The sequence below is a fragment of the Salvelinus fontinalis genome, chromosome 20, assembly GCF_029448725.1.
Source record: "Salvelinus fontinalis isolate EN_2023a chromosome 20, ASM2944872v1, whole genome shotgun sequence".
Taxonomy (NCBI): Eukaryota; Metazoa; Chordata; class Actinopteri; order Salmoniformes; family Salmonidae; genus Salvelinus; species Salvelinus fontinalis.
In genome coordinates, this window is record NC_074684.1 from 41,175,751 (window position 1) to 41,198,120 (window position 22,370).

The 22,370-nt window shown below is 44.5% G+C and overlaps 1 long non-coding RNA gene across 1 annotated transcript; it reads right to left on the bottom strand.

Moving 5' to 3' along the window:
- Positions 1–216: 216 nt before the first annotated feature.
- LOC129817831 (uncharacterized) lies at positions 217–21,127 on the bottom strand. Its single transcript, XR_008753791.1, has 3 exons — positions 20,854–21,127; positions 16,858–16,924; positions 217–362 (listed from the first exon to the last, which is right to left on the bottom strand). It is a non-coding gene; the product is annotated as an uncharacterized LOC129817831 (long non-coding RNA).
- Between the last annotated feature and the right edge of the window lie 1,243 nt (positions 21,128–22,370).

Below are 22,370 nucleotides of genomic sequence, written 5' to 3' on the forward strand. Positions count from 1 at the left end.
TCCCATCCCAGCCCCCCCTGCCCCCCTGCCCCCCCCATCCCAACCCCCCCTGCCTCCCCCCTCCCATCCCAGCCCCCCCCCCCCCCCCTTGAAGAATAAAAGGAGCAAGGCTCTTTATGGGCAGCTACTGATCCTGTATCCCAGTGGAGGTACGTCACACACCGTAAACCGAGCGCAAGGCGGTGGTCTTTGGTGAATGGGTCTGAAATGGGTCTGTTGACCAACAGTATCACCCACCTGCTTCCAGAGATTCCTGCTCCTTCATCCTCTACCGTGTGCTTCCCGGGGGAAGGATATCCTTCGATGAAGGATATCACAGGATTTCTTCCGTCCGTCCTACATCATCAGCCTAAGGACTCCTGCTGTCATAGTGCATGTGGGATCAAATGCCATCAAAAAAAGGGTCAATCAGAGATGATGAAACAGGATTTTATAGAGCTGATCAACACCCTGACAGGATCTGAAAAGCAGCCAATTATCTTTGGCCCCGTGTCGTCGCTGGGTCGCGGGCTGCAAAATGTTCAACAGCCTCTAAGCACTTCATATCTGGCTTAAATACTACTGCCACTCTGTTGGTAGAACTTTAAATTGACACTTTTTGGAAACAAAAGATGTTCTACAGGGATGATGGAACCAACTAGGAACCCAGACAGACCAAGCATCTCTCAGGTAATACCTCCCCTCCTCTCTAATCATTAACATAGTAGTGTTGTCTATACTGCCAGGGGTCAAATGTCATCTTGTACCCAATCGTTTGAACTCCTCTCTTAGATCTGTTTTCGTTGGCTCAAAAGAGGAGGCCTCTCTGGTCTGCTGGCCCAGTGCTATTAGTTCAAATGTGAATTACAAAAAAACTTGAATACCACTTTCAAATCAAGTACAGCTTTGGGCTTTTGCACGATAGCAGCTAAGTCTGTTCAATCAAATCAAATTGTATTTGTCACATACAATTGAAGTCGGAAGTTTGCATACAGTACACCTTAGCCAAATGCATTTTTTTTTTAAATCAGTTTTTTCACAATTCCTGACATTTAATCCCAGTAAAAATTCCCTCTTTTAGGTCAGTTAGGATCACCACTTTATTTTAAGAATGTGAAATGTCAGAATAATAGTAGAGAGAATGATTTATTTCAGCTTTTATTTCTTTCATCACATTCCCAGTGGGTCAGAAGTTTACATGCTACCAAATACTAATTGAGTGTATTGCCTTTTAAATTGGCTCAAACGTTTCGGGTAGCCTTCCACAAGCTTCCCATAATAAATCGGGTAAATTTTCGCCCATTCCTCCTGACAGAGCTGGTGTAACAGTCAGGTTTGTAGGCCTCCTTGCTCGCACATGCTTTTTCAGTTCTGCCCACAAATGTTATATTGGATTGAGGTCAGGGCTTTGTGATGGCCACTCCAATACCTTGACTTTGTTGTCCTTAAGCCATTTTGCCACAACTTTGGAAGTATGCTTGGGGTTATTGTCCATTTGGAAGACCCATTTGCGAACAAGCTTTAACATCCTGACTGATGTCTTGAGATGTTGCTTCAATATATCCACATAATTTTCCTACCTCATGATGCCATCTATTTTGTGAAGTGCACCAGTCCCTCCTGCAGCAAAGCACTCCCACAACATGATGCTGCCACCCCCGTGCTTCACGGTTGGGATGGTGTTCTTCGGCTTGCAAGCCTCCCCCTTTTTCCTCCAAACATAACAATGACATAACAGACCAGAGGTCATTTCTCCCAAAAGAGTACGATCTTTGTCCCCATGTGCAGTTGCAAACGGGAGTCTGGCTTTTTTAATGGTGGTTTTGGAGCAGTGGCTTCTTCCTTGCTGAGCGGCCTTTCAGGTTATGTCGATATAGGACTCGTTTTACTGTGGATATAGATACTTTTGTACCTGTTTCCTCTAGCATCTTCACAAGGTCCTTTGCTGTTGTTCTGGGATTGATTTGCACATTCATCTCTAGGAGACAGAACGCGTCTCCTTACTGAGCGGTATGACGGCAGTGTGGTCCCATGGTGTTTATACGCGTACTATTGTTTGTACCACCTGGTAACCATGTAGCTTTCCGCTCATGGATTAAGTACACTCACCTGGGTTACCACCTTCTTTAATTTTTTATTCTTTTTTGAAAGTATCCCTTGAAATACATCCACAGGTACACCTCTAATTGACTCAAATTATGTCAATTAGCCTAGCAGGCGCTTCTAAAGCCATGACTTAATTTTCTGGAATTTTCCAAGCTGTTTAAAAGACACAGTCGACTTAGTGTATGTAAACTTCTGACCCACTGGAATTGTGATACAGTGAAATAAAGTGAAATAATCTGTCTGTAAACAATTGTTGGAAAAATGACTTGTGTCATGCACAAAGTATTTCGCTACACCCGCAATAACATCTGCTAAAGATGTGTACAGTTGAAGTCGGAATTTTACATACACTTAGGTTGGAGTCATTAAAACTGATTTCTTGTTAACCTGTTGGGGATGGGGGCGCTGTTTAGACTATTTATGCTAATGTGGCTAATTTTTTAAACGGCTTCCCACAAAATCCTTGATCGTACAATATGCATATTATTATTATTATTGGATAGAAAACAGTCTATAGTTTCTATAGGAGTTGAAATTTTGTCTCTAAGTGGAACAGAGCCCATTCTACAGCAATTTCCCTGACATGGAGTCAGATTTGAGAAATGTTGGCCACTTTTCTGAAGTCAGTTAAAAGGGCACTGTCGTTGCTATGACTATACGGACACTTCTTACGTCTTCCCCTGGATGCCTTTACGTGATGACGATTCCAACGGGCTCGATTGCTCGTTCACAGGCCCTACAAATGAAAAAAACCTTTAGCTAGCAAGTCTTTTCTTGCTGCGTAACGCGCGTGGAAGACACCGACCCTCTCCTGTTCCAAGCGTTAGTTTAGCCTGTTATATTTCTCCGGTCATCTTTTCACTCGTTATAGGAGTTAAAAACATCATAAGGTAGTTAATTTAAAGCGTTTTATAGCAATTTATATCCGTTTAGTGCGATTTTGGGACATTTATTTTTGCAACGATGTGAAAAGTTGGGCATGCTTTTCAGTTCATCCCGAACTCAGTTGACATTTCCACATGGCAAGAGGACAGCTTTCCACCAAAAGACGATTTCTCCCAAGAAAGGATCCTTTGCCCAAGATACTGATGGAAGAACAGCTCAAGGTAGGACATTTTTATTATGATAAATCGTGTTTCTGTCGAAACATTTTAGTGGCTTAGGACGCCATGTTTTTTGACGTAGCTTCGCTTGGCGCAAACTGTATTGAAAAGTAAGGATAAATTAAAAAATGTAATAACGCAATTGTATTAAGAATTAAATTGTCTATCAATCCCTGTCCACCCTATATTTTTTAGTCACGTTTATGAGTATTTATGTATAAGAGTAGATCACTGTCTAAGTGGCGCAAGGACGTTTTCTTTACCAGCTTGTCTACATTTCACATTGTCTAACCATGATTTTGGTGGCTAAATATAAACATTTTCGATCAAACTGTATATGCATGTTGTAATGTGATGTTACAGGAGTGTCATCGGAAGAATTCTGAGAAGGTTAGTGAAAAAATTAATATCTTTTGGCGATGTTGACTTTTATCGCTCACTTTGGCTAGAATCAATGCTGGGCTGCTAATTGCTATGTGCTAAGCTAATATAACGATTTATTGTGTTTTCGCTGTAAGACACTTAGAAAATCTGAAATATTGTCTGTATTCACAGGATCTGTGTCTTTCGATTCGTGTATGCTGTGTATTTTTACGAAATGTTTGATGATTAGTAGTTAGGTAAACACGTTGCTCATTGTAATTATTCTAGTCCATTTGTGATGGTGGGTGCAATTGTAAACTATGCCATATACCTGAAATATGCACTTTTTTCTAACAAAACCTATCCCATACCATAAATATGTTATCAGACTGTCATCTAATGAGTTTTTTTGTTGGTTAGGGGCTATAAATATCTTAGTTTAGCCGAATTGGTGATGGCTACTGGTGTTGGTGGACAAATAAAAGATGGTGGATTATGCTAATGTGTTTTTAGGTAATAGATGTACATCTTTACATATTGTGTCTTCCCTGTAAAACATTTTAAAAATCGGAAATGTTGACTGGATTCATAAGATCTGTGTCTTTCATTAGCTGTATTGGACTTTAATGTGTGAAAGTTAAATATTTTAAAAAAATATTTTTTTTGAATTTCGCGGCACTGGTTTTTCAGTGGGGGGGGGGGGGGGTGTGCCGCTAGCGCCACGCTGATCCTAGACAGGTTAACAAACTATAGTTTTGGCAAGTCGGTTTTACACTAAATCCAGGGAGGGGCCAGCTGAGTAGAAGACTGTTTCATCTGCAAATGGATGAGATAGGCTTGGCAATGATCGGGGCAGCAACCTTAAAGAAGAATTTGTCTAAACCCGTTTTTGGGGTCGTTTAAGGACATGAAACACGTTTAAGGAGCTCCTTTATCACCTCTGACTCAGTGGCCGTCTGCAGGGAGAAACTTTGTAGCGGGGCAGGGGGAAAAGAGGAAGGTGCATTGGGGCCAGGGGCATTAGAAGAGTGATGAGGAAACGTTGGACGGGCAAGGAGGCATGGCTGAGTCAAATAGGAATAGATAATGAAGGTGGTGATTAAAGAGCTCAGCCATGTGCTTCTTGTCAGTAACAACCATCAACATTAAGGGACATGGGCAGCTGTGAGGAGGAGGGTTTATTCTCTAGGTCTTTAACCGTTTTCCAGAACTTCTTGGGGTTAGACCCACAGAGAGAAAACTGCTGATGAATGCTGATTCTATACCATTTTACAGAGGCTTAAGGAAGGTCATTAGAAACTCATTAGAGTTTTTTTAGCGTCTGACAAATCAGGACAGGTTGTTGTTTCACTGAGCAGCCATTATTACGAACACAGGCTGTTAAACAGTGATCACTAAGGTCATTACAGAAAACACCAGACTGATACCTATCAGGATTATTTGTGAGGATAACATCCAGAAGAGTAGCCTTTTCTGGGTGTTTGGAGTCATACCTTGTGGGATTGGTAATAATCTGAGAAAGATTTAGGGAGTCCCATTGCTTTAGGACTTGGTCAGGTGGTTTAAGCATGTCCCAGTTTAGGTCACCTAGCAGGACAAATTCAGACTTAGTGTAAGGGGCCAGGAGGGAGCTTAGGGCAGGTAGGGTACCGGCCGGTGCTGAAGGAGGACGATAACATCCAGCAACAGTCAACAAAGAGCTATTTGAAAGTTTAATGCTTAAAACCAGCAAATCAAATTGTTTGGGGACAGACTTGGTGGAGACAACCGAGCACTGAAGGTGATCCTTGGTAAAGATTGCCACTCCACCACCTCAGGAAGATCTGTCTTGCCGAAAAAGGTTATAACCAGAAAGGTTAACATCAGTATTCAAAACACTCTTCCTTAACACAGCATATCAGTGCCCACAACATGGCTAAACCAGAGACTGGGATTGATGCTTTCACAGAAACAGTGGAAACCCTATGGACATGACCAACTCTCTTTTTAAGCCAATCACGGATAACTAACCAACTAAGCCTGAATCTGTAGAGAGAAAAGCCTCTTAACTGCCTGCCGAAAGCTCTCTGTTCTGTTCTCCTCCTCATACATCACAGAAGCATCCAATGAGAAGCTCTTATGAGACCTAAAGGAAGGCTTTGGATAAATGAGATGTATGAACAAGAAGAGGACAGGCTATGGAAAAGAAGCTGTAGCCATGGCTGTGAGAGAGAAGAGGGGAGCAGAGGAGATATGGCGTCTCCAGTCTCCTTTACTCTACTCTATCCTCCCCTCTTCCCTCCCCCTCCTTTCCTCTCTGAGACAGAGCTGAGACAAAGGCAGAGAGAGAGAGCTGAAACCCAAGAGAGAGCTGAGACCGTTAGCGAGCTGAGAGAGACACAGAGATGAGACCGAGCTGAGACAGGGATGAGAGCTGAGACAGAGACAGAGCTGAGACAGAGACAGAGCTGAGACAGAGACAGAGCTGAGACAGAGACAGAGCTGAGACAGAGAGAGACAGAGCTGAGACAGAGAGAGACAGAGCTGAGACAGAGAGAGACAGAGCTGAGACAGAGAGAGACCGAGCTGAGACAGAGAGAGACCGAGCTGAGACAGAGAGAGACAGAGCTGAGACAGAGAGAGACAGAGCTGAGACAGAGAGAGACAGAGCTGAGACAGAGAGAGACAGAGCTGAGACAGAGAGAGACAGAGCTGAGACAGAGAGAGACAGAGCTGAGACAGAGAGCTGAGACAGGCAGAGAGGGAGCTGAGACAGGCAGAGAGGGAGCTGAGACAGGCAGAGAGGGAGCTGAGACAGAGCTGAGACAGAGCTGAGACAGGCAGAAAGGGAGCTGAGACAGGCAGAAAGGGAGCTGAGACAGGCAGAAAGGGAGCTGAGACAGGCAGAAAGGGAGCTGAGACAGGCAGAGAGGGAGCTGAGACAGGCAGAGAGGGAGCTGAGACAGGCAGAGAGGGAGCTGAGACAGGCAGAGAGGGAGCTGAGACAGGCAGAGAGGGAGCTGAGACAGGCAGAGAGGGAGCTGAGACAGGCAGAGAGGGAGCTGAGACAGGCAGAGAGGGAGCTGAGACAGGCAGAGAGGGAGCTGAGACAGAGAGAGACAGAGAGCTGAGACAGGCAGAGAGGGAGCTGAGACAGGCAGAGAGGGAGCTGAGACAGGCAGAAAGGGAGCTGAGACAGGCAGAGAGGGAGCTGAGACAGGCAGAGAGGGAGCTGAGACAGAGCTGAGACAGAGCTGAGACAGAGCTGAGACAGAGAGAAAGGGAGAGAGCTGAGACAGAAAGGGAGAGAGCTGAGACAGAGAGAAAGGGAGAGAGCTGAGACAGGCAGAGAGAGACAGAGACAGAGCTGAAACAGAGAGAGACAAAGCTGAGACAGAGAGAGAGAGAGCTGAGAAAGAGAGAGCTGAGAAAAGAAAGAGAGAGAGCTGAGACAGAGACAGAGCAAGAGAGAGAAAGGGCTGAGGAAGAGAGAGAAAGGGCTGAGGAAATGCGAGAGATGAGGGAGAGCTGAGAGAGAGCTGAGGGAGAGAGAGACCTGAGAGAGAGAACAGACAGGAGAGAGAGAGAGAGAGAGGGCTGAGACAGAGAGAGAAGAGAGCTTGTAAATATTGTTACATCATGCCAATAAAGCAAATTGAATTGAATTTAATTGAATTGAGAGAAAAAGCATGGAGAGAAAGAGAGAGAGAGCGAGAGCGAGAGAGCTGAGACAGAGAAACAGCTGTGAAAAGTCTTCATTACTGTGAGACTTTAAAACTCTATAAACGTAACACTCAGAACCAAAAAAAAGCCCAGTACAACAGCAAGCAGCTGACGCTAATTGAGTCCATAAACACAAACAACTTCTGGCAAAATTGGGAGAATGTTTTTTATCAAAACAAGAGGAATTAGCGATACAAAATAGTAACATATGGACAATCCATTTTAAAACACTCTACAACACCATTCAAACTGACACAAACGCAGAACAACGCCAAATTCATGAGAAGTTGAATGGATTAGAAAAAAGCTATAAAGGACAATCAAAATCCACTGGACTCCCCAATTACTGACCAGGAGCCTCATTTATAAACATTTATACAAAGAAGAACACTTTCTAAGCAAACTTTGGGAGAATGTGTGGTCCTCCTTGTTTTTATCGATGTATTTATGTGTGTATGTAACATGTGTATTTATGTGTGTGTGTGTGTGTCTAAAGTTGAAAGGTCATGCTGCCATCAGCTGTGTCGTTGTGTACTTGCGAATTAGAATCTTGAGTGTAACAATCAGAGATTAACATTCTGTAACATTCTGTTGGGGAAAACTGAAATGGCCCATCACATTTTCTTCAGTTTGCTGGGGAGTCGAATGTCTTTTCAAATATGGACAAAGACGTTAACATCATGAGAGAAGAAATAGCAGTCACTCTCCTCCAAAACACTGTTCAATTTATAATTTAATATAATGGTAGATTTAAAAATAAAAATAAACATTTATATGGATCTTTCAAGGTTATCTTTGATCCAACTTCTGACTCGATGGCCACTAAAACTCATGTATTTAAATAATTCTGCTACAAGAAACCTATATTAATGTTCCCTGGTTGCTCAGAAAAATACTTGTAAAGATGTAAAGATGTATAGACTACTTGACATTATGTTTTGCTAGATGACTTTCTTCACATCAGGAAAGGCAACCGAATGAATAATTGATGTACGTGAGGAGGGAGTAAAATAAGCACTAAACATTTCAGAACAACTACTAGTTGAACAAGACATGGGAGAGATGACGAATTTTGGCAAAGAGGTTTATTTATAGACTAATTACACTTCAAACAAATAGCCAAACTGAAAACTGCAGACATTACTAGTGACCCCCGCGATCAAACCAACATAAAAAATCGAATGAAACGCAGCCTAACGTTAAGAGAAATCCCAACTAGCAATGTATCGCCGCAATGAAGAATTGAGTATGTGTGGAGGGGGGGGGGGATTCTGGCAGGGGGGAGTATTTCGGCAAAACACCGGCAAAGAGTCATAGACCAATATAATAGCGAATTGGTTAGGTTACTAATGCTCACCTGATGTTGTAATGTTAACTGTTAGCTGTCTGACTTTATTAGCGAGCTAATTTTCACACCATAAAGTCAATTTATTCACTGAGCCATCATCGACTCAGTGGGTTTTGTCCAACATGTCTCCGGACCTACTCACTGCCACAGTCATACTCTGGACCTAGTTTTGTCCAATGGAATAAATGATGTGGATCTTAATGTTTCTCAATCTCAATGCTCCGTCTTGGAATTTATTGGATACTTAATGAGAAAAACATCATAAAGATGGATTTTCAACAGTTTGACCAGTTTATTCGACGTTTATTGTGACTTTTGGAATTTTTCGTTCCAGGCGCCAAGAGTTGATGGACATGTTCGCGCCACTATGCTAGCCAAAGTTGCTAATTCGACAGAAGAAATGGACATTCTAAAACAAAACAACGATTTATTGTGGAAATAGGACTCCTTGCTCTACATTCTGATGGAAGATCAAAGGTAAGAGAATATTTATGATGTTATTTCGTATTTTTGTGGTATATGTTGGCTCCAACATGGCGGAGAATAGGTGAGCGCTGTTTCAGAATATTGCATGCTGTATGTTGTACTAGAGTTATTTTTTTTAAATCTAACACAGCGGTTGCATTAAGAACCAGTGTATCTTTCATTTGCTGTACAACATGTATTTTTTAGTAAAGTTTATGATGAGTTTTTTGGTTAGATTACGTGACTGTAAAAAATTTCTCCAGACAATTTGGTGCATTATGGCGCCGTATTTACAATGTATAACCACGATTTGCAGCTCTAAATATGCAAATTTTCGAACAAAACATAAATGTATTGTATAACATGATGTTATAAGACTGTCATCTGATGAAGTTGTTCAAAGGTTAGTGATTAATTTTATCTCTATTTGTGGGAATTGTGAAAGCTATGTTGGCGGTGAAAACATGGTGAAAACATGGCGTTGTGTGTTTGGCTATTGTGGTGAGCTAATATGAATATATATTGTTTTTTTGCTGTAAAACATTTGTTTTTAAATCGGACATGTTGGCTGGATTCACAAGATTTGTATCTTTCATTTGCTGTATAGAACTTGTTAATGTGTGGAAGTTAAATATTTCCCAACAATATTTTTGAATTTCGCGCACTGTGAAGGCAGCGGAATGTTGTGGGTGTTCCGCTAGCGGAACCCCGGGCGACAAAAAAAATCAGTTAACAACCTAACTGAGGATCTAAACTTAACCCAGTGTAATACCCTAGATGCAGTCGGACCCCTAAAAACTAAAAACATTTGTCATAAGAAACTAGCTCCCTGGTATACAGAAAATACCCGAGCTCTGAAGCAAGCTTCCAGAAAATTGGAATGGAAATGGCGCCACACCAAACTGAAAGTCTTCCGATTAGCTTGGAAAGACAGTACTATGCAGTATCGAAGAGCCCTCACCGCTGCGCGATCATCCTATTTTTCCAACCTAATTAAGGAAAATAAGAACCCAACATTTCTTTTTGATACTGTCTCAAAGCTAACTAAAAAGCAACATTCCCCAAGAGAGGATGGCTTTCACTTCAGCAGTAATAAATTCATGAACTTCTTTGAGGAAAAGATCTTGATCATTAGAAAGCAAATTACAGACTCCTCTTTAAATCTGTGTATTTCCCCAAAGCTCAGTTGTCCTGAGTCTGCACAACTCTGCCAGGACCTAGGATCAAGGGAGACACTCAAGTGTTTTAGTACTATATCTTTTTACACAATGTTGAAAATAATCATGGCCTCTAAACATTCAAGCTGCATACTGGACCCTATTCCAACTAAACTACTGAAAGAGCTGCTTCCTGTGCTTGGCCCTCCTATGTTGAACATAATAAACGACTCTATCCACCGGATGTGTACCAAACTCTCTAAAAGTGGCAGTATTAAAGCCTGTCTTGAAAAAGCCAAACTTTGACCCAGGAAATATAAAAAACTATCGGCCTATATCGAATCTCCTATTCCTCTCAAAATGTTTAGAAAAAGCTGCTGTGCAGCAACTCACTGCCTTCCTGAAGACAAACAATGTCTACGAAACGCTCCTGTCTGGTTTTAGACCCCATCATAGCACTGAGACTGCACTTGTGAAGGTGGTAAATGACGTTTTAATGGTGTCAGATGAAGGCTCTGCATCTGTCCTCGTGCTCCTAGACCTTAGTGCTGCTTTGACACCATCGATCACCACATTCTTCTGGAGAGATTGGAAACCCAAATTGGTCTACACGGACCAGTTCTGGCCTGGTTTAGATCTTATCTGTTGGAAAGATATCAGTTTGTCTCTGTAGATGGTTTGTTCTCTGACAAATCAATTGTAAATTTCGGTGTTCCTCAAGGTTCCGTTTTAGGACCACTATTGTTTTCACTATATATTTTACCTCTTGGGGATGTCATTCGAAAACATAATGTTATTAACTTTCACTGCTATGTGGATGACACACAGCTGTACATTTCGATGAAACATGGTGAAGCCCCAAAATTGCCCTCGCTGGAAGCCTGTGTTTCAGACATAAGGAAGTAGATGGCTGCAAACTTTCTACTTTTAAACTCGGACAAGACAGAGATGCTTGTTCTAGGTCCCAAGAAACAAAGATATCTTCTGTTGAATCTGACAATTAATCTTGATGGTTGTACAGTCGTCTCAAATAAAACTGTAAAGGACCTCGGCGTTACTCGTGACCCTGATCTCTCTTTGGATGAACATATCAAGACTGTTTCAAGGACAGCTTTGTTCCATCTAAATAACATTGCAAAGATCAGAAATGTTCTGTCCAAAATTGATGCAGAAAAATGTATCCATGCTTTTGTTACTTCTAGGTTAGACTACTGCAATGCTCTACTTTCCCGCTACCCGGATAAAGCACTAAATAAACTTCAGTTAGTGCTAAATACGGCTGCTAGAATCCTGACTAGAACCAACAAATTTGATCATATTACTCCAGTGTTAGCCTCCCTACACTGGCTTCCTGTTAAAGCAAGGGCTGATTTCCTAATTGTCCCTAGAATTTCTAAGCAAATAGCTGGAGGCAGGGCTTTCTCCTTTAGAGCTCCATTTTTATGGAATGGTCTGCCTACCCATGTGAGAGACGCAGACTCGGTCTCAACCTTTAAGTCTTTATTGAAGACTCATCTCTTCAGTAGGTCCTATGATTGAGTGTAGTCTGGCCCAGGAGTGTGAAGGTGAACGGAAAGGCACTGGAACAACGAACCGCCTTTGCTGTCCCTGCCTGGCCGGTTCCCCTCTCTCGGGGATTCTCTGCCTCTAACCCTATTACAGGGTCTGAGTCACTGGCTTACTGGTGCTCTTTCATGCCATCCCTAGGAAGGGTGCGTCACTTGAGTGGGTTGAGTCACTGACGTGATTTTCCTGTCTGGGTTGGCGCCCCCCCTTGGGTTGTGCCGTGGCGGAGTTCTTTGTGGGCTATACTTGGCCTTGTCTCAGGATGGTAAGTTGGTGGTTGAAGATATCCCTCTAGTGGTGTGGAGGCTGTGCTTTGACAAAGTGGGTGGGGTTATATCCTTCCTGTTTGGCCCTGTCTGGGGGTATCATCGGATGGGGCCACAGTGTCTCCTGACCCCTCCTGTCTCAGCCTCCAGTATTTATGCTGCAGTAGTTTATGTGTCGGGGGGCTAGGGTCAGTCTGTTATATCTGGAGTATTTATCCAGTGTCCTGTGTGAATTTAAGTATGCTCTCTCTAATTCTCTCTCTCTAGGGGACCTGAGCCCTAGGACTATGCCTCAGGACTACCTGGCATGATGACTCCTTGCTGTCTCCAGTCCACCTGGCCGTGCTGCTGCTCCAGTTTCAACTGTTCTGCCTCTATAGAACCCTGACCTGTTCACCAGACGTGCTACTTTTCCCAGACCTGCTGTTTTCAACTCTCTAGAGACAGCAGGAGTGGAAGAGATACTCTCAATGATCGGCTATGAAAAGCCAACTGACATTTACTCCTGAGGTGCTGACTTGCTGCACCCTCGACAACTACTGTGATTATTATCATTTGACCATGCTGGTCATTTATGAACATTTGAACATCTTGGCCATGTTCTGTTATAATCTCCACCCGGCACAGCCAGAAGAGGACTGGCCACCCCTCATAGCCTGGTTCCTCTAAGTTTCTTCCTAGGTTTTGACCTTTCTAGGGAGTTTTTCCTAGCCACCGTGCTTCTACACCTGCATTGCTTGCTGTTTGGGGTTTTAGGCTGGGTTTCTGTACAGCACTTTGAGATATCAGCTGATGTAGGAAGGGCTATATAAATACATTTGATTTGACTTATTTCATCAGATGAGTCGGCTAATGTTGCTCAACATTTCTCTGGAGCTAACGGAGAACTCGATACTTAACAATGCAAGATACTTAACAATGCTAATACTTGCTCCACCACACTTTCTCCCTCACCTCATACTTTCCAAATGCCAGTCGTTTTTCGGTTACAGCTCATGAAGAATGCTTCATCACCTTCTCACCCCTTCTCCATGGTCAGGCTTCTCGCCTAACGTTACCTCTTCGTTATCGTTCAGGGGACGCCTGCTGTAACAGACAAGCTGCCTCACCAGAGCGTGTACTGATGCTGTAACTTGTAAACTGATTGTCTCTTCTTTCTTCAGTCGCGTGCTGCGCTGCATTATGTTGTTATGTAAATGACAGGCTGAGCCTTGGATACAGCCAGCAGTGATCCAAACCACTTCCCCCCCCCCCACCCAAACTTTTCTCATCGGATCTACACAATCACTTAGGTCACCTATTTGTGATTCAAAACGGGGAATTTTACCGAAAGGTCACTAGTTTGTATCCCTGATCTTTGCATTTGCAGGACTGCATTTTTGAGAACGCGGCAGCTGGGGGGTTGTGAAGCCTGCGGTGCAGTGGAGACATCGGGACTTGATGCCAATGGTCCCTATCACTCAGCTCCCTACGAGACTCCCAATCACTCAGCTCCCTACGAGACTCCCAATCACTCAGCTCCCTACGAGACTCCCAATCACTCAGCTCCCTACGAGACTCCCAATCACTCAGCTCCCTACGAGACTCCCAATCACTCAGCTCCCTACGAGACTCCCAATCACTCAGCTCCCTACGAGACTCCCAATCACTCAGCTCCCTACGAGACTCCCAATCACTCAGCTCCCTACGAGACTCCCAATCACTCAGCTCCCTACGAGACTCCCAATCACTCAGCTCCCTACGAGACTCCCAATCACTCAGCTCCCTACGAGACTCCCAATCACTCAGCTCCCTACGAGACTCCCAATCACTCAGCTCCCTACGAGACTCCCAATCACTCAGCTCCCTACGAGACTCCCAATCACTCAGCTCCCTACGAGACTCCCAATCACTCAGCTCCCTACGAGACTCCCAATCACTCAGCTCCCAATCACTCAGCTCTCTACGAGACTCCCAATCACTCAGCTCTCTACGAGACTCCCAATCACTCAGCTCTCTACGAGACTCCCAATCACTCAGCTCTCTACGAGACTCCCCATCACTCAGCTCTCTACGAGACTCCCCATCACTCAGCTCCCTACGAGACTCCCCATCACTCAGCTCCCAATCACTCAGCTCTCTACGAGACTCCCCATCACTCAGCTCTCTACGAGACTCCCCATCACTCAGCTCTCTACGAGACTCCCAATCACTCAGCTCTCTACGAGACTCCCAATCACTCAGCTCTCTACGAGACTCCCAATCACTCAGCTCCCTACGAGACTCCCCATCACTCAGCTCCCTACGAGACTCCCCATCACTCAGCTCCCTACGAGACTCCCCATCACTCAGCTCCCAATCACTCAGCTCTCTACGAGACTCCCCATCACTCAGCGCTCTACGAGACTCCCCATCACTCAGCTCTCTACGAGACTCCCAATCACTCAGCTCTCTACGAGACTCCCAATCACTCAGCTCCCTACGAGACTCCCAATCACTCAGCTCCCTACGAGACTCCCAATCACTCAGCTCCCTACGAGACTCCCAATCACTCAGCTCCCTACGAGACTCCCAATCACTCAGCTCCCTACGAGACTCCCAATCACTCAGCTCCCTACGAGACTCCCAATCACTCAGCTCCCTACGAGACTCCCAATCACTCAGCTCCCTACGAGACTCCCAATCACTCAGCTCCCTACGAGACTCCCAATCACTCAGCTCCCTACGAGACTCCCAATCACTCAGCTCCCTACGAGACTCCCAATCACTCAGCTCCCTACGAGACTCCCAATCACTCAGCTCCCTACGAGACTCCCAATCACTCAGCTCCCTACGAGACTCCCAATCACTCAGCTCCCTACGAGACTCCCAATCACTCAGCTCCCTACGAGACTCCCAATCACTCAGCTCCCTACGAGACTCCCAATCACTCAGCTCCCTACGAGACTCCCCATCACTCAGCTCCCAATCACTCAGCTCTCTACGAGACTCCCCATCACTCAGCTCTCTACGAGACTCCCCATCACTCAGCTCCCTACGAGACTCCCAATCACTCAGCGCCCTACGAGACTCCCAATCACTCAGCGCCCTACGAGACTCCCAATCACTCAGCGCCCTACGAGACTTGTTGGTTGCTTTTCCTTCACTCTGCGGTCCGACTCATCCCAAACCATCTCAGTTGGGTTGAGGTCGGGGGATTGTGGAGGCCAGGTCATCTGATACAGCACTCCTTCACTCTCCTTCTTGGTCGAATAGCCCTTACACAGCCTGGAGGTGTTGGGTCATTGTTCTGTTGAAAAAACTAATGATAGTCCCACTAAGCCCAAACCAGATGGGATGGCGTATCGCTGCAGTATGCTATGGTAGCCATGCTGATTAAGTGTGCCTTGCTGGTACTAATACACTGAAGCCTCAGTCCCCTCATCCAGCTGGTCCTGGGGCTGAGTTCACTAACCTGTTCTACTAACACCCTGAAGCCTCAGTCCCCTCATCCAGCTGGTCCTGGGGCTGAGTTCACTAACCTGTTCTACTAACACACTGAAGCCTCAGTCCCCTCATCCAGCTGGTCCTGGGGCTGAGTTCACTAACCTGTTCTACTAACACACTGAAGCCTCAGTCCCCTCATCCAGCTGGTCCTGGGGCTGAGTTCACTAACCTGTTCTACTAACACACTGAAGCCTCAGTCCCCTCATCCAGCTGGTCCTGGGGCTGAATTCACTAACCTGTTCTACTAACACACTGAAGCCTCAGGACCAGAACATCCAATCAATCAGAATAAAACTAATTACAACACAGTCAAAACAAAACTACATTGCTTATTGGGAAACACAAGCACAAACACAAAGCAAAATGCAGTGCTATGTGTCCCTAAATCGACAGTACACCGTGGTAAACTATTTGACCATGTTTACTGATCAAAACCTTAGAAAAACCTTGACAGAGTACAGGCTCAGTGAGAACAGCCTTGCCATTGAGAAGGGTAGACACAGGAAAACCTGGCTCCCTGTAGAGGAAAGGACTGCACCACAGCAGAACCTGAGACGGAGCTGCATTTCCTGACAACATTTTCAAAAATATAAAACAATTAGAGAGTGTAATTTCCCCAAATTGAAACCTTTATTCAAGGTTTCAAAGACCTCTCTGATGAGGATAGGCTACCCGTCCTGTTGGGGGAGGACGCAGAGAGCTGTGGGTTGGCAGCGCACTACATTGCTGCCTGTCATAAGATGAGGGACAGTGTCTGACAGACCAATCAACCTGCACATGTCCTCTACTGTATGTTTATTGTTATTGTTGAATATATGGTTATTTTGACCCTTGGTTATTGTTCTTACCGTTGACAATATTGATAATTATTAATTTAATTATGTTAATGTTGTAAATCTCCAAAGTAAGCTTTGGCAATATGTACATTGTTACATAATGCCAATAAAGCAAATTGAATTGAGACAAAGAGAGAGCTGAATGAAGAGAGAGAGCAGACTTAACAGAGCGATGAATGAAGAGAGAGAGCAGAGAGCTGAATGAAGAGAGAGAGCAGAGAGCTGAATGAAGAGAGAGAGCAGAGAGCTGAATGAAGAGAGAGAGCAGAAACAGAGAGCTGAATGAAGAGAGAGAGCAGAAACAGAGAGCTGAATGAAGAGAGAGAGAGCTGACTCAACAGAGCGCTCTGTATTGACTCTTCTGTTTTTACAGGTTAGGAAGAACAACCGCATCACCTCGCGCATCTCTCTCTCCCCCTCCATCCATCCTTCCATCTTGGTCAAAAAATCTTAGCGAAACAGCCCTGGAAAGCACACAGACACACAACGTATTGTTCTTACCGTTCCTAGCGGGTTGCACTAACGGCTACAGGAAGCTCCTCTATTCAGCTGGGTAACTCACAGACATCTGGAGAGAAGGGAGAAGAGAGAGATGTGTTACATAAATGAAAACCTCCTATTTGACAAATTGGGAAAATTAAACAAAAACACAGGATAAACTAAACTGCTATTTGGCTCTCAAAGTATTATTTTTGATTTATTTAACCTTTATTTAACTTGGCAACTCAGTTAAGAACAAATTATTTTTTACAATGACGGCCTACCCTGGCCAAACCCAGACGACGCTGGGCCAATTGTGCGCCTCCCTCCCACCCTCCCTTATGGGGTATTGTGTTATTATGGGGTAATTTGATGTCATTATGGGGTATTGCGTCATCATTATGAGGTATTGCGTCATCATTATGGGGTATTGCGTCATCATTATGGGGTATTGCGTCATCATTATGGGGTATTGCGTCATCATTATGGGGTATTGCGTCATCATTATGGGGTATTGCGTCATCATTATGGGGTATTGCGTCATCATTATGGGGTATTGCGTCATCATTATGGGGGTATTGCGTCATCATTATGGGGGTATTGCGTCATCATTATGGGGGTATTGCGTCATCATTATGGGGGTATTGCGTCATCATTATGGGGGTATTGCGTCATCATTATGGGGGTATTGAGTCATCATTATGGTGGTATTGAGTCATTATGGGGGTATTGAGTCATTATGGGGGTATTGAGTCATTATGGGGGTATTGTGTCATTATGGGGGTATTGTGTCATTATGGGGGTATTGTGTCATTATGGGGGTATTGTGTCATTATGGGGTATTGTGTCATTATGGGGTATTGTGTCATTATGGGGTATTGTGTCATTATGGGGTATTGTGTCATTATGGGGTATTGTGTCATTATGGGGTATTGTGTCATTATGGGGTAGTGTCTCATTATGGGGTATTGAGTCATTATGGGGGTATTGAGTCATTATGGGGGTATTGAGTCATTATGGGGGTATTGAGTCATTATGGGGGTATTGTGTCATTATGGGGGTATTGTGTCATTATGGGGGTATTGTGTCATTATGGGGGTATTGTGTCATTATGGGGGTATTGTGTCATTATGGGGTATTGTGTCATTATGGGGTATTGTGTCATTATGGGGTATTGTGTCATTATGGGGTATTGTGTCATTATGGGGTATTGTGTCATTATGGGGTAGTGTCTCATTATGGGGTAGTGTCTCATTATGGGGTATTGTGTCATTTTGGGGTATTGTGTCATTTTGGGGTATTGTGTCATTTTGGGGGTATTGAGTGTAGATTGATGGGGGAAAAAATAATCATGTTTAGAATAAAACTGTAGAACACATTGGAAGAAGGGGTCTGAATATACTGTTACGATAATAAGATCTGTTGTTTTTCAAGCTTAGGTCTTTTAATAAGGGAGTATGTGAGCACACTGGTTGGGTTCGGCCAGGCACCGGCGGAGCATACTGCCGCCTTTCACAGTCCAGGAGACACCACAGAGCCAGAGGAGAAAGAGGTCTCTGGGTGTACGATAAACAGCTGAATAGGCACACACAGACACACACACCTCTCTCACACACACACCTCTCTCACACACACACCTCTCTCACACACACACACACCTTCCTCCTACAGCACAGATGGGAATAGGTATCCTGCACCTCTTCTCTCTCAGATCGCTTTTTTGGGTCAACTCTGGAATGGGTTACCTACATTACCTTTCTCTCTGGAGCCCTGAGCTGGGAGCCCTGAGCTGGGAGCCCTGAGCTGGGAGCCCTGAGCTGGGAGCCCTGAGCTGGGAGCCCTGAGCTGGGAGCCCTGAGCTGGGAGCCCTGAGCTGGGAGCCCTGAGTTGGGAGCCCTGAGCTGGAGCCCTGAGCCCTGAGCTGGAGCCCTGAGCTGGAGCCCTGAGCTGGGAGCCCTGAGCTGGGAGCCCTGAGCTGGAGCCCTGAGCTGGGAGCCCTGAGCTGGGAGCCCTGAGCTGGGAGCCCTGAGCTGGGAGCCCTGAACTGGGAGCCCTGAGCTGGGAGCCCTGAGCTGGGAGCCCTGAGCTGGGAGCCCTGAGCTGTCTTATAGATATACTATGTTTTCACACATTAACCTGATAGCCCAGATAGATCACATGGCTGAGTGGGACACAGATAGATCACATGGCTGAGTGGGACACAGATAGATCACATGGCTGAGTGGGACACAGATAGATCACATGGCTGAGTGGGTCACAGATAGATCACATGGCTGAGTGGGACACAGATAGATCACATGGCTGAGTGGGACACAGATAGATCACATGGCTGAGTGGGACACAGATAGATCACATGGCTGAGTGGGACACAGATAGATCACATGGCTGAGTGGGACACAGATAGATCACATGGCTGAGTGGGTCACAGATAGATCACATGGCTGAGTGGGACACAGATAGATCACATGGCTGAGTGGGACACAGATAGATCACATGGCTGTACCTCAGGGGACATAGTGGTGTTCTTCTCTCTCTATGTGTTGACAGTAGAGTCTAACCCTCAGGGGACATAGTGGTGTCCTTCTCTCTCTCTCTGTGTTGACAGTAGAGTCTAACCCTCAGGGGACATAGTGGTGTCCTTCTCTCTCTCTCTGTGTTGACAGTAGAGGACATAGCGGTGTCCTTCTCTCTCTCTCTGTGTTGACAGTAGAGGACATAGTGGTGTCCTTCTCTCTCTCTCTGTGTGTTGACAGTAGAGTCTAACCCTCAGGGGACATAGTGGTTTCCTTCTCTCTCTCTGTGTTGACAGTAGAGTCTAACCCTCAGAGGACATAGCAGTGTCCTTCTCTCTCTCTGTGTGTTGGCAGTAGAGGACATAGTGGTGTCCTTCTCTCTCTCTGTGTTGACAGTAGAGTCTAACCCTCAGGGGACGTAGCGGTGTCCTGATGTTCTGTGGTATGGTGAAATGATAAATAACGCCTGGGAATGTGGTGAGGAGAGGCGAGGCGAGGCGAGGCGAGGCGAGGAGAGGAGAGGGCAGTGGAGCTTTACTGGGTCAAATTGCAGACCAGATTTGTTACAGAATAACCTGCCATATGACAGAAGACTAGATGTTGGAGAGGAGGCAGTAGTCTATACTATAGTCTAGAGATATTGACATTCAGTAGTCTATACTATAGTCTAGAGGTTGACATTCAGTAGTCTATACTATAGTCTAGAGAGGTTGACATTCAGTAGTCTATACTATAGTCTAGAGAGGTTGACATTCAGTAGTCTATACTATAGTCTAGAGAGGTTGACATTCAGTAGTCTATACTATAGTCTAGAGAGATTGACATTCATTAGTCTATAGAGGTTGACATTCAGTAGTCTATACTATAGTCTAGAGAGGTTGACATTCAGTAGTCTATACTATAGTCTAGAGAGGTTGACATTCAGTAGTCTATACTATAGTCTAGAGAGATTGACATTCATTAGTCTATAGAGGTTGACATTCAGTAGTCTATACTATAGTCTAGAGAGGTTGACATTCAGTAGTCTATACTATAGTCTAGAGAGGTTGACATTCATTAGTCTATACTATAGTCTAGAGAGATTGACATTCATTAGTCTATAGAGGTTGACATTCAGTAGTCTATACTATAGTCTAGAGGTTGACATTCAGTAGTCTATACTATAGTCTAGAGAGGTTGACATCCATTAGTCTATACTATAGTCTAGAGAGGTTGACATCCATTAGTCTATACTATAGTCTAGAGAGGTTGACATCCATTAGTCTATACTATAGTCTAGAGGTCTATACTAAGGGCTTATCTTTTCAAAATAATAACCTGTAGAAGTTGAATTTGAGAAACACTGACGGGGACAAACGTTCCTATGTAGGCCTATACGACATAACAAGGAATGTTATAGGCATACAGGCAAATGTCTATTGTTTATAAAGTCCTTAACCCTGGTTTTCTTTTAAACCCGGTCTATATTTTTTTACCTCGATCACACATACTGCACTTCGCTTACCGTTCAATGCAAAGGAGGGTAGCGGCAGCTTCGGGGGCTGCTCGTTTCATCATCTTCTTAGTTTAGGACAAATCCCTCCTTTTTAACGACGTTATTCCTTAATTCCCACCTGGAACACTAATGTCGTTCTGAACCTGTTGCGGTTTGGTTTATAATTGAGAGAGAGAGAGAGAGAGAGAGTAGACTAGCTGCGATGAGCAGATGATTCCCAGACTGCTACAAACCGGGACGGATGACGTCGGCTCCGCGTCTCAGTGCAGAGAGACAGAACCTGGGGGAATGGGCGTGTCCGTCTGGATGCACATTACGTCCGTTAAGCAGGACACCGCGCTGTGCTGGTTTAGATACGAGCACAGCGAACAACTACGCGGTGACATTTAGGAATAAGCCATTTCTGTCAACCTCATTCGTGAAACATTTCTGCAACGTCTGCCTACTGAACGTGGCCCTGCATGGGCGCTGTGAGGGTTTTACATTTTACATGTTAGTCATTTAACCGAGGCTCTTATACAAAGCAACTTACAATTAGGGCATTCATAATAAGATACATTATATATTATACAAAAGTATGTGGACACCCTCTTCAAATGAGTGGATTCGGTTATTTCAGCAACACCCGTTTCTGATAGGTGTATAAAAATCAAGCACACAGCCATGCAGTCTCCATAGACAAACATTGGCAGTAGAATGGCCCGTACTGAAGAGCTCAGTGCTTTTCAACGTGGCACCATCATAGGATGCCACCTCTCCAATAAATGTGGGCCCTACTAGAGCTGCCCCGGTCAACTGTAAATGGCAACATGTAGGAGCTACAACAGCTCAGCCACAAGCTCACAGAAGGGGACCGCAGATTTCTGATCTCTCTTCGGTTACAACACTCACTGGAGGGGTGTAAAGCTCGCCGCCATTGGACTCTGGACTGATGAATCACGCTTCACCATCTGTCAGTGCGACAGATTAAATCTGGATTTGGCGATGCCAGGGGAACACTACCTGCCCGAATGCATAGTGCCAACTGTAAAGTTTGGTGGAGAAGGAATAATGGTCTAGGGCTGTTTTTCTTAGTTCCAGTGAAGGGAAATCTTAAAACTATAGCGTTCACTTCCAGTCAAAAGTTCTAGAACATCTACTCATTCAAGGGTTTTTCTTTATTTTTTTACTATTTTCTACATTGTAGAATAATAGTGAAGACATCAAAACTATGAAAATAACACATAATGGAACCATAGTAACAAAAATAATTGTTAAACAAAGCAAATATATTTTATATTTTAGAATCTTCAAATAGCCACCCTTTGCCTGGATGACAGCTTTAACCCTCTTGCAGTGATCTGGTCGAATTAAACCGATTTACAAGTTGTCTCTCTGAAAGAATGTAGTTAATTTAATCTGATTGTTTTAAGGTTCCATGACTTTGTCCACACAGGGCATCTGAACACACAAAATACATTTAGTTGATTTTCATTATATTTTGGGAGTTTTATTTAACTTTTGTACACCTGTGGTGTTCCTGGTCA